Below are 17,717 nucleotides of genomic sequence, written 5' to 3'. Positions count from 1 at the left end.
AGAGAGTGAATGACTCCCAATCTCTTGCAGCTTCTTAGAGATTGTTGCACTATGGTTTTGTGGGTTTTAAAAACATTCTAGAACTAGAACTTCGTCAATTATTTTGGAGTTCTATAACATCGTCTGCCGCAGTGCGATAAGAAGTCTACTTAAGTTAAGTCTAGTTAAGTTTTTAGGCAAAATGAGTGGATGGTATCTTCGGAAAATTTGTAAAAGAGATCAAGGATAATCTAATAACAGGATTTATAACTAAGATTTCTTTCACTAGGTTGCGCTGTAAGCATAAAATGAGTGAAGAACTAGTCATATGTGTTAAAATTCACGTTAATAAAGAAAAAAAATGTGAGCATAAAATAATCATTTTTTTTAAGTTGTTTTGGCAACACCACGATTGTTTTATGTTAAAATAAGCGTGGTTTCCAAATCAGAGATTCATATGGATCCCGTAAGCTAGTGAGGATTCCGGAATTCCAGTGTGAATTCTGAGATTTCAGAATAGATCCTCGGATTTCAGGATGAATCATGGGATTGATCCTGGGATTTCAGTGTGGATTCTTTGATTCCACTTGGGATCCTGGGATTGTAGGATTTCAGTGTGAACCCAGGGATTGTATTTTTTTTTTATCTTTATTAACGAGATTTTTAGCCCTGGGCTAGTTCATCTCGGGACCAACGGCTTTACTTCCCTTCCGAAGGAAGCCGTCACTAAAATTTTTAGTGACTATCTCGGGGATGGGATTCGATTCCAGGTCCTTGGCGTGAGAGGCGTGTGTTCTAACCACTACACCAGGTCCGTCCCAGGGATTGTATTGTGAAACGCAGAATTTCAGTGTCGATACTGGAAGTCCAGTGGAATCCTGGGATTACAGTGTGGATTCTAGATTTCCAGTGTGGATCCTGGGTCTCCGATGTTGATCCTGGTATTTCAGTGTGAATCCTCTAATTCAAGTGTGGATCTTGGGATTGTAGTGTACATCGTAGGATTTCAGTATAGATCCTGGGACTGTAATGCGCATCGCCGAAATTCAGTGTGCAGCTTGGGATTCAAATGTCGAACCTAGGATTCTAGTGTGGATCGCAGGATTTCAATGTGGATCTTTGGATACTAGTGTGGATCCCAGAATTCCAGTGTGTAACTGATGGCTCTTTACTGGCAGCTACAGTCAACTTAAGGAGGGTTCACAGAAGGTGACCCTTTCCAACGACTAACGAGACTCTGTATTACACTTGAGTTGGCTTTTCACACCCTTGTTTATTCTTCTTCTTCTTCTCTCTCTCCATCTTTTCTTTAACCTTGCTATCTAGCTTCGCTAGCTACCTTTCTCTCTAATTAACCCACTTTCTTAACGCTCAACGCTCCGTCATCGTAATCATCGTCATCATCGAAACTTCAAAAGCAGTTTTTCTGTTCAAAACTAAAAGTTAATCGATGAAAATGTGTTCATTGTGTTTCGGTTGGAAAATAGAATACAGTGAACACATTTTCCGGTAAATTTTCTTGATTTTGAACGAAAAAACTGCTTTTGAAAATTCTAAAATCAATGACGGATCCTTCCCCCTTAAGACTAGTCTGACCTTTTCTAATTTCATATCTCCTTAGGGCCCCTCTACCGATGTCCTCGCTGCTCCTGCTTGGTCCATGGTTAACTGCGACCTTTGCCGCCATACCTGGACCACGGGATGAGCTTTTAGGACAAAAGTCTGCGGATGGCGTCACCGGGTAGCATCCTGATCGTCGGCCTAATGTAGCGAAGGCCGGAACTGACATTCCACTGTGGATCTTGATATTCCAGTGTGAATGTTGGGATCCCCGAGTAGATCCTGGGAATCCAGTATGGATCTTGGGATTTAAGTGTGGATCATAATAACCGCGCCTGTATTTTGGTATTTCAATGTGGATCCTTTGGCAACTGTGTAAATCTTAGGATTTTTCATTTTTACTGGTTATTTCGCTATTTACAACATTCACAAACATAACAATGTATAGTCTAACATACATAGTAGAGTGGTTCAAAAAATCGTTTTTGCTCCACACCGCTCATTCGATTCTAGATCAAATTCTGAGTGCAAAGTTGTAGCTGATGAATGTATCTCACAGTATCAACGTAGCTCTAATCACCAAGAGCACATGGGCAAACACTATGACCAATTGAATGAATTGCTTGCTTTTCCCATAGTAATTCCCACATAAACTTTGAAGGGCTTGTGCAGTCTCAGTTTTCGTCCGAATGAGTTCAAATTTTGGGAGGATACCCAGAATTTGATCTAGAATCGAATGAGCGGTGTGGAGCAAAAACGATTTTTTGAACCACCCTAATACATAGTGTTTTTTTATAAAATGTACCTTAATTCTAATCATTAACTAAATTCTGTTGGTGTTCAACAGATGCTAAGATAGTTTATGAAATGTTTACAAAACAGTATGCGATTATTCCATCTATAATCTCGTATATCTTTCTTGAACTTGTATAAACTTGGATTCTTATGATTTTTGACATTGTACACTATTGCTTCACATACTAGCCATAATGCTGCTTTTAATCTACAATTATGTTTTCCTATTCCACGATAAAGTAGCAAATGAGGCGAAGTTATTTTAATTTTTAATCGGTTTTTGATTATGTCAGACACCCAGTTCCATATATCAGCTGTTTTAATACAATTCATAAACCGATGAACGTTATTATCTGGTTTTCCACACACATCGCATGAAAAGTTATCTATGTTAGCAAGATTGTTAAACATTTTAATTTTGTTCGGAATGATGTCATTAAATATCTCATACAATGTTGACCTAGCTGATAAACTTAAAAAGTTTTGATTGATGTTCTCCCATACTACTTCCCAATGTATTTGGGGATACTTTTTTTCAGCCTTAATTTCAATATTTAATTTAGTTAACATGTACTCATAAATTTGCTTGATAGTTACTAGATGCTCATATCTTTGATTTCTTTTACTTTCTGAATAAGACGTTGTGTATTTAAACTTAGTCCTTTCAAATTGTGTGTTCTTATCAAATAGTGACTTATAGCAGTGGCACCTTTGAAAAGTAAGCTTCTCGCGAAAAGAGATTTACACTGAGTGTCTACATCTATTAAATTCAACCCTCCCTTAAAATATTCATCTTTTTCAGTGACCTTCTGTGGTCCTATCACACAGTTATTAAAACGCAAAAACCTGATTTCCTTAAATTCAGCTTTATTCCAGCGAATTTAGAGAAATTATCTAAAATTCCCATCACTGCATCAATTTCTTGGTCAGATCTAATGATCAAAGTCAAATCATCTGCGAAAGCAGGAACACGTACGAATCTGTTCAAAATCAGAATTCCTGAAAAACTTTTATTTAAATGCCTTATTAATGGCTCAATGTATAACGTGAAAAGTAATATTGACAAAGGACAACCTTGTCGTACTGATTTCTCTATTTTAAAGGATTGTGTCAAAAACCCGTTTACTAAAAATTTAGAAAAAGCATTTTTGTATAGCTGCTTAATACAGTTTACGACTTGTTGCGGTATATCAAACTTAAGCATGATTTTCCACAAACGTTCATGACAAACCTTGCCAAAAGCTTTCTCCAGATCTAGACTGAGTAAAGCAAATTTGATTTTTTTATTGTTGAGCTTTAATTACAAGAGTACGAATGATGTCGAGATTATCTGTACAACTTTTGTTTTTGATACCAGCTGTTTGGCCCTCATCAATAAGTTCTTCAAGACAGTTCAAGACGGTTTGCGATAACATAAAAGCTTGTAGTCGGTGTTCAATAGACTAATTGGTCTATAATTGTTTATGTCATTCTTGTTTCCTACTTTCGGGATTAGTGTCACAATCCCATCGGAAAAACTATCTAATGGTTTCACTGAACCGTTAAATATTCCGTCGAAAAGCTTTAGTAGATCGGTTTTTAATGTAGTGTAATGAACTAGATACAACTCGTAGGTGATCCCATCTGGCCCAGGTGCTTTTTTCAAAGTACAGCGTTTAATAGTATCTAGCAATTCATTTTCTGTTATGGGTTCAATTATTGATCTTAGATCTTGTTTCGAATTTGCACTTAGAACTTTGGTTAATGAATTCAACATACAGTCAGCTGTAACATTATCATGCCTTCCAGGGAACAAATCCTTATAATGATAATATAAACTATTTGCTTAGTTTCTAATTGATCACAAAGAACACCTTTATCATTTTTTAGCTGTAGCACATTAGGGTTAGATTGCATTTTCGCAATTTTAGATACTTGGTAAATACCCATTTTTTCGTTCTTCAACATCGTGTTTGGTTTAAAATTGGAGCTTATGGATTTTAGGCGATTAGTTTTTAGGTTTTTTCTAATTCATCACTCACATTTTGACCATTCATTTGTTTGATTTCTAACTGTTTCAGCTTAGCGTAACAAAGATCTTTTTGAGTTCGGTTTCGATTACTGAATTCAAAGAATTTTGATTTGTAAAATTGCCTTATCTTGTTTTTAACGTCGAAAGACCACCATTCTGCAAAATTATAATTGTACTTATTTCTTATCAAACACGTTATCAAACTCTTCGATTACGTCAGCATCTCGCAACAACAAATTTTTAATCTTCCAGTACCCTCTCCCTACGACAGGTGACCTTAGATTGGGTTCAATTTGGTAACAGAATCGGATCGCATGGTGGTCAGAGAAGGGAATCGCATTAGTTTCAAATTTACTATTTTTTTTAAAACAAATTGTTCGTTGAATAAAATCGATCGATGCGCGAGGCAGCATCATTCCTAAAATAGGTAAACTTCTTTTTATGACCTTTGATCTTCAGCTCAACATCCATAAGATTGAACCGATTTGTAAGGGTTTTTAAACCTCGGCAAACGTTTTTGTAAGTTCCCACGGGTATCATCATTTTCCAAAATACAATTGAAATCACCGCCTACTATCGTATCGGTAGCTGCAACTTTACTCATGTGCGTAATTGTCTGAACTTCGAACAAATCATCCCGCTCTGCTTTGAACTGAGAACCAGCATGCGCGTAAATATTTACAAAATTAACACCATCAATAATCATCGAAATAATTCGCCCACATGGGCTTTTCAAACAATCATGTACTTCAATGGATTTTCGTACTAGCAAGGCCGTACCAGAGCATTTTCCATCCCGGTTTACAACGGCAAGGTGTGATGGTAAAAAAGAAAAATCGTCAAATAAGACTTCTTGTAGAAGAAGTATATCCAAATCATTGGTCGAAATAAACTCTTTCAAAAGCGACTTTTTAACATCAACTCTTATAGCATTTATGTTAATTGAAGCTACTTTCCGAATAACGTTCATTTCAGAATAAATATAACGCCAAATTTTCAAAGTAATTAATCGTTATCCAAAAATCATAACAGTAATCGTTGCTGAAGTTGTCATAATAATAGAACGGAAGGTGATCCCTATTAAAGTGTAAATCGTTATCCGGGCTCATAACCTGAGACGTAGCTAAAGTTCCAATCCATAAAAGCAATAGAAGTACATATCATTTTCCGATACCATGTCCATATAAACGTAGCAAAATATTTTCAAAGCAGCCATAAAATACGAAGGAAATCCCAGCAGAAGTATAAAAACCATCCATAATCAAAACTCCAAAACCATAGCCAAAGTCATCATCACTTAAAAGTTCGCAAAAGACGGCATCCCTAACCTCAATTCTTTGACCTAGCCCTCCGATCTTTTCCCTTCGATTGAATGGGCTCGGATTCAATGATTTTTAGTGGATCACTATCCTTTTTCTGCTTCCGGCTTCTGGAAGCTCGCGTGTTACCTTCATCTTCTGTTGAAGATCCCTCATGTTGTCTTTTCGTTGCCGAGCAATCAACCTCCATGTTCGGCAGGTCGTCGCTATCGTCCGTGTCGACGTTGCGCCGTCGTTTTGTCAGCATTCTGCGTTGCAGGAGCCTTAACCACGTGGCTCGATTCGCCTTCCTCACTGTTGCACACGGGTTCAGCCACCATTTTGGCAGCTGGAACTATCAGCGTCATCTTACTTCCCTCAACGACTGGTGGCTTACTCTTCAGCATCGCAGCGAAACTAGGTGGTTGTGGCGGTGAAGACACAGAAGAGGACCCGGGCCGGCCAACTTCTGCGTTTTCGACCACTTCCGTGATCCGTTTGTTGTTCGATGTATTCCGAGGGCAGTCTGCCTTCAGATGGCCCTCCTGTTTGCACAAGAAACACTTATGCTTCACACCTTCGTAGTAGATTTTTCCTCGCCGGTTGAGAAAGACCTCCGGCGACCGACATTTTGACTTCGACCGTTTCACCACTTGAATACTGGAACACGTGATTCTCTGGATTTTGCATGAGAGCGTCTTTCATTGCTCGTTCATTCATGAATTTGATGCAAATGCACCGTTCCTCGGAAATCTTGTAGCTGCTCTCCATTGTAAACTTATCCGCATCGAACGATTTGACGAAACGCGCAATTTCCACGACGCTAGGGCCGGGAGCACCATCCGGAAATCTGAACATCAGCGTATTCTTCACGAGACCGTCCATTGTCTAGCTATTGTTTTACTTTGTTTCCAATACAATATATAACCACTGTTAACCAGCTCTTTTGTGCAAAGCCTCCGATCTAATAGAAAGCGTCTATACTGAACGAGATCTGATCGTCAACTGCCAAGATTAAAGTGTCAATCTTGGAATTTCAGTGTGAATTCTGAGATTCCAGCCCGAATTATGGTATTTTAATGTGAATCCTTTGATACCGTGTTAAGGAAATTCTGAATTCAAATATTTGTTAAAAAGGTAAAATCTGACCGATTTTGTTGAAATTTGAAACTGTGTTAGATAAACTATTATAAAATTAGAGAAGAATCAGTAAAATATATTAGTCGTTTTTTCTTCATGTTCTAATATTTTTTTGTGAAACCCATAAGGTTCCTTAATTGACGCATCATTTTTCAATGTGCCTAATTTGACGCACTATGTTCCTTATTTGACCCACTAAGAAATAATTGCTAAAGTTAAAGACTATGAGTATTCAACAGCTTGATAAACTCAAAAGAAGCGTTTTAGCACGAAAATAAAAGTTGTGAATGAAGTCATTCGAAAAAACTTTTTGCTGTGTGCCCTGTAAAAGTGTACTGAATAAATCCGGCGATTGAGTTCAAACCATAGTCAAGTATTGTTGTTTAATTTAATGTATTTTTGCCGGTAGTTCAAACAATGACAAAGTTTAAAAACTACTTTACGCTGGTACGGAAAGGGAAGTTGTAACAATTACGAAGCATTGGATGAAAACTAGAACGAAAAACACCTCGTTTCAAAAATGGCCGTTTGAGAGTCTCAATAAATTACACTGTTCGACAAAAAATTTTTTTTTGGCTGGATCAGGGACGCGGTTATATGGGTCTTGAAGTGCAAGAAAAGTGTAGAAAGAGGCCGTTTTCAAATGATTTGCAGCACCCTTGGATTAGTTTTTGACAAAGTTTTAAAATTTTGCTTTCATCATCAAAAAAAGCGTTATAAGCAATATATCAATATATTTTCAAATTCAATTATTCAACCATTGAATTAGTCAAATCAATATTTTTAGCCCTAGATCGCTTCAGGAAAACGTGCACCATTTCAGAAGAATATTGGCATCATTTTTATAAATGAATTTGGAATGTTGACGATCATTAAACAAGCATATGAGGATGTGCACCATATGAATACTACTTATTTTTCTATTCCACACATCTGGTTCATTATATAATAATTATTATAGGTTCAAGAAGACGCTTTATTAAGATTTAATTTTTGCTCCATTTGATAAAGCAATGAGCAATGCAATCCAGTAATATTTGATTTCAACAAGGGTACGACTACGGAAAATTGATGTATCTGTTATGTTTATATGGGCTGGTTGGTCTAATAAACTTTTGGCAGTAATACAAAATTAGTTTGGAGACTGACATGTAAGTAGTCTTACATGAGCTAGTCGGTTTATCAGGAGCCGATGGCGAAATCTGTGAAAAATGTGATAATAATGTTATTTTCGATTTCCATAGATTTTGTTAGGTACTCATTAAGAATAGATTACCTATCGTGAGGTCCATTTGTTATCAGAATATCCCTAGAAATTACAGACTAACGTAAAATAGCAACTTCCACATTTTTTGTGACACCATTTAACAGCCACTCAGGCAGGCATGAGATCTTTTTGATTCAGTTTGTGCACAATACTAATCATTTGTGAAACTGATTTAGTGGTAATGCCTGCTTCTTACTTGTAAGATGATACAATTTCTGGTTAAACCATTTCCGATTTTTTTTGTTAGTTCTACATTTTACATATTTTTCGGCAATTTTAATCAAACTTTCAAATGGAGCGTTAGTTTCTTGTTCAATGGGATGTTTTCTTCAAATGGGTTTAGTTGTAAGCATATTGGAAACATAAAGAAGTCGACCATTAAGGTTAAGTTTAAACTCGTCTCCCATATAAAGACAAACGTGTCCATTTATGAGTTCCCATTCCCATGTCCTCGAAACGAGTAAAAATGCTTTTCAATTAAGTGAAGAAACAATTTATCCATACATGTATGATAAACAATTTTGCGAAACTTCACGTAATTTCTATTTTTCTTTCTTTAAACAAGAAGACATAGAAAAACAAGTGTTTTACTCATTTTGAATATATCGCAATTATTTGTGAAATTCATTCCAAATTTCAAAACTGAAAGTTTGATTAAAATTGCCGAAAAACATGTGAATTTTAGAACCGAAAAATAAAACAAATATCGGAAATAGTTTAACCAGAAATTAATTCATCTTACAATTAAGAAGCAGGCATGTTAAAACTAACTCAGTTTTCACAAACGATTAGTATTGTGCACAGACTGAATCAAAAAAAGCTCATGCCTGCCTGAGCGGCTTTCGCAAAAATGTGATAATGATGATTATTAAATTATTTGTTGCTATTTTATGTTATTCTGTAATTTTTCTAGGGATACTCCGAGGAAAATGAATGTCACGATAAGTAAACAATTCTTAATGAGTACCTATCGAAATATTTAGAAATCGCAAATAACAAAGTTATCTCATTTTTTTACAGACATCGTCTCCAGATAAACCGAATAGCGCATGTAAGACCAGATGTGTGAAATAGAAAAATAATTAGTATTTATATGGTGCACATCCTCACATACTTGCTCAATGATCGTCAACAATCCAAATTCATATATAAAAATGATGCCAATATTCTTCTGAAATGGTGCACGTTTCCCTGAAGCGATCTAGTGCTAAAAAATATTGATTTGAATAATGCAATGCTTGAATAATTGAATTTGAAAATATATTAATATATTCCTTATTACGCTTTTTTGATAAAAATGCAAAATTTTCAAACTTTGTCAAAAAATAATCCAAGGGTGCTGCAAATCATTTGAAAACGACCTCTTTCTACACTTTTCTTGCACTTCAAGTACCATATAAACGCGTCCCTGATCCAGCCAAATTTTTTTTTTGTCGAACAGTGTTATAGCACGTAAAATTAAATATTTTCAAAAACAGCCCCCAGCTCTGTACTTGGATTTTGTATGGGCCTCCAATACGATCGAAAAACATATATGGGTCGTCCATTAAGTACGTCACCCTATTAGGCGGACGTAGGTGTTCTGCAAGGTGTGGCGTCCATACGTACTTAATGGACGCCCCCGTATTGTATAAATTTTACTAAATCAACCTACTAATGAACCTGACGTGATTTTTTTATGCTCTTTTCTAACATGGAGGGATGTCCATAAATTAAGTCACTCTAAATTGTACCATTTTCAACCCTACTACACCTTGGCCACATTATTACATCATTACATTTGTATGGAAAGTTGAAAAATTGTGTATGAAACGTCGCATTTCCTTGATCCTCCCCTCTTCCTAAAAAGCGTTACGTAATTTATGGACAGACCTTCACATATGATTGCATAAACCATTGAGTTGTCCTAAGCACGCACCATAAATAATTCTTTTCCTGTTTTGGATCCAGTGTTTTATTCAGCGAATAATAAGGAACATTGTGTGCCTAACTTAACGCACAAGATTTTCATACAAACATTTATCATAACGCATAGACATAGAAAATTGTCAACGTGAGTTATTGAATAAAAGAATATTATTGACTGCTATTGATGATATTGTTGTTAAACAACAAATATTTTTCACGAAAATTAATGAACAATATTAGCACATTCTCTAAGGAATGGAAAAATTGACGCACTTGTCGGATACAATTTCAAATAAATTTTATTTCTGGCCTATGAATAATCAAAAATAAACATTTTTCGATTGGAATTCTTCAAAAACATGTAAATGAAGATTGAACAATTGATTTTCGACAAGTTTGGACCCGCGTCAAATATGGTACGTTCACGATAATAGTGTACATTAGACTGATGCAAATTTTGAAGTTTTTGCTCCCCTATGCTTAAACGATGTCAATTATGATGAAAATGATCCTCCCAAAATTTGAAGTGAGTCGGAAGAAATTTGGTTGTGCACACGCTATTTGAAGTTTATATGGAAATTACTATGGGAAAGGCAAACCTTTTGTGTTCAGTGCTCTAACTGCTCGTCATAATAATCAATGTAAAAGTGAACACTCTCATCTCATGTGAAAACTTCCTAGCTACAACTTTGCCGAAGACCACATTTCGATGGGACGTAAGGATTATTTGTTATTATTGGTAACGAAGTTTAAATCATGTTGAGATGATCATTCAATTACTTTCAGAGCAACACTGCTTTTTTGCTGTAGAACATAGTAGCCTGGATTACTTTGATCTATTCGTCCCGCCAGGAGCACCACTGTTGCCTGCCGAACAGTTGGTGAAGCATGCTACACACTTAAACAGACATCCTGTGTTCGGTAATCAATTTTACCGAAACGGTTCGGTAATCAACTGAATTTTCGGTAATTGGCCATGTTTTGACAGCGTTCCTGGACCAAAATTGCTGACCGTCGGTAATTTGCAATCGAGCTGTCAACTTTTTTACCGTATAGTCTGTAAAATTGCTATATTACTGAATACGGTAAAATATTTAACAGATGTTTCGGTAAACGATGCGAAGGATTACTGACATCGGTAATGTACCAGCCGGAAACGTCAAAGCCAGCATCATGATTGATTTTGTTGGCGTGTTAATTTTTCTTCAACATTTTCGTCGAATGCAAAACCAGATCCCTGATTTTTAAACGATGTTCTATTTGCGAGATGGTAAGTACAGCTTAGCATATGGGAATATAATTCATTAAACCTAATTGTCGGTGTTAACTATCACTTATTTACAGGCAAAATTGACATCCGATCCAGTTCCTCGTGCTTCTCAGCGTCCAATTGCAAGATTCAACACCATAGCAGCAAAAAGACATCACACCGACAAAATGATGTAACACCTAAAAACTGTGGTTATTCATCTACGAACGAGCTAGTCTTATAGCCAGACTGCTAGAAAAGGCAATCATGAATGCTCCCCTATAACCAAGAATTTCGATTTTTGTATATTCTGTATAGTTATGATAAAATTGAAACAAATAAATAGTAAATAAATAAGTGTGAATGTGCTTCTTATTCATCCAATGAATACAGGTTCCAAAAATCAAAAAGGGGAAAAATAATTCGGTTGACCAGATTTACAAATATTCGGTAATGAACTACCGAAAAGACGGTAAATTTGACAGCTGTGTCTTTCGATGCCATTTACAGACCGTTCGGTAATTTTTTGGTTTACCGAACTGGTTACCGATCGTTCAGCTGTTGAGATTTCGGTAAACGAATTACCGAAGTCGGTGATTTTTTCGAAGTGTGTACATGCTAACCAACTTTATGACGATTGAAGAGAGAAGAATTTGTTCACTTTTCCATAAAATATTATGAAGGAGAGATAGAGAGCTGAACACAAAAGATTGGCGTTTTCCATAGTATAATCTCCATATAAACTTCAAATGGCGTGTGCACAATCAAATTTCTTCCGAATCACTTCAAACTTTGGGAGGATGTTAGGGTTTCAATGCTAGTAATGGACCCCTTAGTAGCTGAAATTCATTTTAGACGCTTTTCCGCAATGATATCTCAGACGCATATACGTTTTGTGGAGTATAACAACAAATTCTATGTTTTTACTTCATAGTACGTCTATGAAACATACAAAATCATTCGATTTTCCAGCGAAATATGCATTTGAAAAACTGTTGTCCGAATGCCTATTATGGACCCTCCCGGGGTCCATAATAGGATTGTTTACAAATTTGACGTTGCGTATTATGGACCCTCCATTTGATTCCCATGTAATCCGGCTCGCTGCCGACGAGCCTATTATGGACCCACCTGAAAATGCGTATTATGGACCCTCTTGTGTGGTTTTATTTACAAAACTGTTCAAATATCTGCGTCTCAAACCAAATATTTTGCCTGAAACTGCTGACTAACAATGTAATCGAAGTTCCCCCGGTGGATTTTCATAGGAATAAAGTTGCTTTGAGTGTTAATTTTCTGTTTTTCTGTAGTGGGTCCATAATACGCAAAGGGTCCATAACCGGCATCGACTCCCTATTTACCATAATTAAAATCGTTCAAGCATAGGGGAGCAAACATTTCAAAATTTGCATCCCCGTGTGGATCCTGGAATAGCAGTGTGGGTTATTGGATACCATTGTGGATCTCCGTGTTCCAGTGTAAAACCTGGTATTCTAATGTAGATCCTGGGATTTCATTGTGGACTCTGGGATTGGAACATGATCCCTTGGTTTCCAAGGTGAATCTAACGAGTCCTGTGTAGATCCAAGGATTCCGAAGTAAATCGTAGTATTCCAAGGGATCCTGAGTATCTAGCGTGGGTTGGGATTGCAGTGTGGATTCTGCAATTTGGGACTTCATTTTGGATGCTGGGATTTCAGGATGGATCCTGGGAGTCTAGTGTGGATCCTGAAATTTTTATGTGATTAATTATTGGGATTCCAGTATGGGTTTCGATATTTTAGTGTGAATTCTGGATTTCCAGAGTAGATATTGGAATTCTAGTGAGGATTCTGGGGTTCCAGTGTTATTCCTGGGATTCCAGTGCGGATCCTGGGACTACGATGGGGATCCTGGGATTTCAGGGGCTGTTTGGGCACGTCAGGAGTTAATCATCAATGTTAACTTCCTTTTCCCGAACAACCTAGATAGCCGTGTAGTGTCGGTAGCAGTTGTTTCAATTGGCTAAGAATTAACACTACGGACTGCCTGTTCCGGTGGTAAAAGTCCACCTAACAGGTGACCCTTTCATGCGGCTTTAAGCTTACCGTGCCTAAGAATGAATGGTTAGGGGGGTCTAAATAAAACCTAACCGCAAACGGAGCCTGTGGAGTGCCAGGGCGCCCTCTACAGTATTATGCCCTTTTTGTGCTACCCGGAGCAATGGTGCAGGTGACCTTGTGTTTCTCCGAGATAATCGGCTGCCCTTCTTCAGTCTCAAGCCTGAGGCTTAATAAGGGTGGGATTATTAATACGTTGTAATTTAGTTTAAATTTTCACCTCTATGGTTTCGCATTATGCGTATTACACAGTGTAGTCTGTGCTTTTCGCCTTTGGCGACTTTTAAGAGATACTGATCTGGTTTTTTCGCTGCTGATCTTTTTCGTTCTGAGATTGCGAAAAGCTTAATCCTGCCTAGTTTGGGTAGTGGCTACCGTTAGGATAGCTTAGTCAGACTAATCTTCAGCACAAAATATCAGCAACGATCAATCTTTGTAGACTAATGCAAATGGTACAGTTCAAATGGCGCAAAAACTTTACTTTTGTGAACTTTTTTCTAGATAACCTTGTGGAGCCAGTTTTTGTTACTTTCATAAACATGAAATGGCAAACTCGCGTGCATGCGTGCTCGTAAATAGCACAACCAGAGATGTATGTGCTGTCACAATTGGTATTTCTGTTGGTGACCTCAATACACACTTAAATTATTTTACGGATTCCTGTGAAATCTCAACAGCTGAACGGTTCGGTAAAATAAATTAACGGAGTACGGTAAATTTTCACAGTATTCGGTAAAAATTCACCGGAATCCGTAGAATTCCGACGAAATTACGGTATTTTATTTCACCGAACTGTTCAGCTGTTGAGATTACGGTGAAATTCACCGTAAGAGCTTAGTGTGTAGGAAATACGGGCCCTATTACGGATTTCGATCACGGTGACAAAACGGTGAAGTGATCACTTTCCTATTACGGATATCACCTAAGTGAGAAAATGTGGAGAAGTTCATCGCAAGTGATCGCGCGCATGAACACGAGCTATTACGAATGGCACGCTACCCGGCGAAGATCGACAAAAGCAATCACTTGAAGTGGAAGAATTGTCACTTAAAATAAAATAAGTTCAAAACAGCATTTTTTCTGCTTTTTAATTAACAAATCTTATATTTTTGTTATTTTAGAAAGTAGAACAATATGTTTAGGCTCGGTTTGCCGCCTCAAAGTAATCTATTGGCCTATCTTTATTTGTGGGAAATTGAGGCACAAGTGTTATTGAGTGATTTCAAAACGATTTTTCTGTACGCAAAAGAAAACATAATGGTAAATCCGAAAGGGATTAGCTGTAGAAAATTTCTGCCAGAAATCGACGAGAGATCTCATAGCGTTTTTTTAGTTGCAAATTAGACTTTAGGCATGGGCCAATATATGTAAAACAAATATTACGGAACAATAAGTATGCAGTTGGACCTACTGGAGGAGGCACAAAAATCATACAATTGCTTTATTGTTAACTTCAAAGTATTTCAAAGGGTAAGTGCGATGCTACGTTCAAGAAAAGTAAACAAATACTTGACCGAAAGGATCATGATATTTCCAACAAAGAGCTCCATTTCAAATTACATTTCTGCTCAACTGCGTACTGCGATTAAAGATAAATCATTTCCTTGATTTCCAAGAAATTTCACACGCATCGAGACAAGCGATCACTTTTTTTGCAGTAAACCAGCTCTAATAAAACATAAACTTGTTATATTTCTAGTAGGATTAAGTAAATGACTTACAAATAAAAAGCACTCGACACTGAAGAAGTCTGTAAGTCGCAGACGAAATAGGCCTATCTGTCAAGATAAGCAACACATATTAGAGTTTAAAGGTATTTGCTCACCTTAGTGATTTTAGTATTTTATTTTTTTTTTTTTGCAAAAAGTGAAGTGTTAAAGTTCATTTGTAGTTTTAATAAAATGAGCATGATTTTAGCTGTTGTTTACAAAGTATTGAGTTAGGTCTTCTGCCGAGAATCAATAAGCGCTCCGTACTTTGAAAATGACATTTAATATTTTTAACGTGATAGACAATTAAAAGCTAAAAAAAATGATCTATCTCGAAATGTATTCATCAGATTCCCCAATAATCGAAGTCCTGTTTGTGTTCACCACTATTTAAAATATATTAAAGTATTTAGTAGTCAACGAAACCCTTTTTCTAATTCTCTACCAAACCACTATATCCTTGCCTATGAAATTCAAAAGGCATCCGACGCTTGAAGGAACACGAATACAATTCTTGTTAGACATAACATATGTTCTACATAATCAATTAAAGCTGTTTAGTTATTCGAAATATTGATTATAATTTGGATAATCTGATTGAAATTTAACAGTTCATATCTGCGCGAAAGCTTCAAATCAACTTTCAAAGTCGCACCAAACAAACCTGTATTGTAATAGTTATGTAATTCTCGATACATTGATTCAAAATTCTACAATTCGAATCGGACAAATAATAAACGAAGACATTTCTATTACCTTATCATGTTAAAAAACTATTCAACGCAACTAGTGACTATTCGTGGCATCTCGCTAAAAACAATGCTATTATGAATACCACTTCACTGCAGTTGTCACTCCACTGAGTTCATTTTCAGTCACTTCACCGTCCGTGACAACGGGAATAGAGCAAAACAAGTGAAGTGACTGGAAGGTGAAGTGTAAGTGAGCGTGAAAGTGATATTCAGAATAGGGCCCTACGTCTTTCGTTTTGTGGTGTATTTACCACATGATGAACCATCCCCAATGGATGATTTCAAACGAGTTGTCGTTCACTTCCTATGAAAAGGCCTTCTGCTGATTTGTGGGTAGTGATGCTGATACTCATCACATCATCTGGAGCAGCTCAGATATCAATTTGAGAAGCTCCAGTCTGATGGAATGCTCAAGTAGTTCAAATCTTGGATTACTTATTTTAGGGAATCGCCCAACCTTCATGGTATCTGCTAGAGAAGAAGTGTTAGACATAATGCTCTGCTTGAACAGAATCAGTCACGAGTTGACGAATTGGCATGTATCAGATGATGAATCATTATCTGACCATCGCTACATCTCTATATGAACATATGAATGTAAATTTGCAGACTTTGCATTTGTTATACTCCACAAACTGGAAATTGGTTGTGACCAAATTTTATGAATTCTCTCCGTCCATTGGATTTGAATGTTTCTACTTTCGGTGAATTGGGACACAATTGTCCTTGCTTCGAGTGAATCCCACAATTGCTTGTCACTTTGTTCCTCACAACTCCCTTCGCGGGACGAGTAAACGTCTGGCTATTTGTAAAGGAATATGTCAGATAGTCAGGCTGCTTTTAAAGCGCTTGCTTGGCCAACTCAGGGTCTAAGCTTGTTATCGCACGTCGAACTCAATATGAGGAACTGAATTCAGTCAACTCTGTAAACCTTTTATTAGTCCTTGCTATTCTGCCCATAAAGGCATAACTGTCCCATATGGAAAAAGTAGGCATTGAGAAAATAATGCTCGAAGTTTGAAGCTTGCCTTCTCATACAAATGTTTATAATTTTCTAGTACATTGCCGCATGTCATATTCATTAAGCATAATCGCACAGAATGCTTATTTTGTTACTATTGATCACCAAAAAATATAAACTTGAACAAAAATTTAGTTTTGTAGCTGGTATTGGAGTTCAAAGTTCATATAGAGACTGTTATGCCTTTATTTTTCAATATGGGACTACACTGACTTCATATTTTTCCACAACATTTTCAAACAAAATGTGTTTGTTTTCATATGCATGGTAAAGTATATATTTAAACATGAATTTTAACTACGTTTATTTGGCTTTCTCAGTCATGGGAAAAAATCAAAACGGTATGTTTTGCTTTGCCCGACGTTTCGGCTCTTTTATTGAGCCGAAACGTCGGGCAAAGCAAAACATACCGTTTTGATTTTTTCCCATGACTGAGAAAGCCAAATAAACGTAGTTTAAATCTCAAACATCCCAGTCGAATTTATCTACAAAAATTTAAACATGAATGTTGCAATGGAAAAAGGTGTTGGTTCGAAAATCAATTTGGGACAGTTATGCTTTTATGGGCAGTATTCTTCCATTAGTAGGAATGAATTGGCTTATGAATTAGCTCACATGACTTCATTGGCCCTCAAGCAGCTATTCCAATTTCGAAGTGCTGGGTGAAGCTTCAGAAATTCTTAGGCGGCAACTCAGCACAAGCAATATTGGAATAATTTTGAGTCATGTCGTTAAACATAATTGTACATTACTGAGCCATCCCAAAGGTGGCTAGTATTAAACAAAACTGTCAAAGCAGAATTGCAGTCTCTTGGTTACAACCTTGACTGGCCACTGCGGACTCAACTATCACATGGCAAATATTCAGTGTGTTGATACATTTGTGTGTGATAGCTGTGATTCCGATTATGGAACTTCTTATCACCTGA

The 17,717-nt window shown here is 36.8% G+C and overlaps 1 protein-coding gene across 3 annotated transcripts in view; it reads right to left on the bottom strand.

Moving 5' to 3' along the window:
- Window positions 1-17,717, bottom strand: part of LOC5579653 (zinc transporter 9) — a 33,829-nt gene that overhangs the window by 1,408 nt on the left and 14,704 nt on the right. The gene's annotated exons all lie outside the window — the stretch shown is intronic.

The sequence above is a fragment of the Aedes aegypti genome, chromosome 3 (assembly GCF_002204515.2).
Source record: "Aedes aegypti strain LVP_AGWG chromosome 3, AaegL5.0 Primary Assembly, whole genome shotgun sequence".
In the NCBI taxonomy this organism is placed as follows: domain Eukaryota; kingdom Metazoa; phylum Arthropoda; class Insecta; order Diptera; family Culicidae; genus Aedes; species Aedes aegypti.
The sequence above is the reverse complement of the archived record's forward strand: the minus strand, read 5'-3'. Positions and strand labels throughout refer to the sequence as shown.